Raw genomic sequence first — 1405 nt, forward strand, 5'->3', positions numbered from 1 at the left:
GGGGGGGCCGTGGGGGGGGGGGGGGGGGGGGGGGGGGGGGGGGGGGGGGGGGGGGGGGGGGGGGGGGGGGGGGGGGGGGGGGGGGGGGGGGGGGGGGGGGGGGGGGGGGGTGTTACGGTGGGGTGGTGCTGGGGCGGCAAAAAAGTTAGAGCTGGCCCTGAACTTCACTCCTCTGATGGTTAGAAACCTTCGTCTAATTTCAAGTCTAAACTTCCTGATGGCCAGTTTATATCCATTTGTTCTTGTGTCCACATTGGTGCTCAGCTTAAATAATTCCTCTCCTCTTTGGTATTTATCCCTCTGATATATTTATAGAGAGCAATCATATCTCCCCTCAGCCTTCTTTTGGTTAGGCTAAACAAGCCAAGCTCTTTGAGTCTCCTTTCATAAGTCAGGTTTTCCATTCCTCGGATCATCCTAGTAGCCCTTCTCTGTACCTGTTCCAGTTTGAATTCATTCTTCTTAATCATGGGAGACCAGAATTACACACAGTATTTCAGATGAGATCTCACCAGTGCCTTATATAACGGTACTAACACCTCCTTATCTCTACTGGAAATACCTCGCCTGACGCATCCCAAGACCGCATTAGCTTTTTTCACGGCCATATCACAATGGCAGTTCATATTCATCCTGTGATCAATCCATACTCCGAGGTCCTTCTCCTCCTCTGTTACTTCTAACTGATGAGTCCCCAATTGATAACAAAAATTCTTGTTATTAATCCCTAAATGCATGACCTTTCACTTTTCACTATTAAATTTCATCCTATTACTATTACTTCAGTTTACAAGGTCATCCAGATTTTCCTGTATGATATCCTGGTCCTTCTCTGTATTGGCAATACCTCCCAGCTTTGTGTCATCCACAAACTTTATTAGCACATTCCCACTTTTTGTGCTAAGGTCAGTAATAAAAAGATTAAATAAGATTGGTCCCAGAACCGATCCCTGAGGAACTCCACTAGTAACCTCCCTCCAGCCTGACAATTCACCTTTCAGTATGGCCTGTTGTAGTCTCCCCTTTAACCAGTTCCTTATCCACCTTTCAATTTTCATATCGATCCCCATCTTCTCCAATGTAGCTAATAATTCCCCATGTGGAACCATATCAAATGCCTTACTGAAATCGAGGTAAATTGGACCCACTGCATTTCCTTTGTCTAAAAAATCTATTACCTTCTCAAAGAAGGAGATCAGGTTGGTTTGGCACGATCTACCTTTTGTAAAAGCATGTTGCATTTTGTCCCTATTACCATTGACCTGAATGTCCTTAACTACTTTCTCCTTCAAAAATTTTTCCAAGCCCTTGCACACTACAGATGTCAAACTAACAGGCCTGTAGTTACCCGGATCACTTTTTTTTCCTTTCTTAAAAAGAGGAACTATGTTAGCAATTCTCCAGT

Source organism: Trachemys scripta, chromosome 3 (genome assembly GCF_013100865.1).
Source record: "Trachemys scripta elegans isolate TJP31775 chromosome 3, CAS_Tse_1.0, whole genome shotgun sequence".
NCBI lineage: Eukaryota > Metazoa > Chordata > Testudines > Emydidae > Trachemys > Trachemys scripta.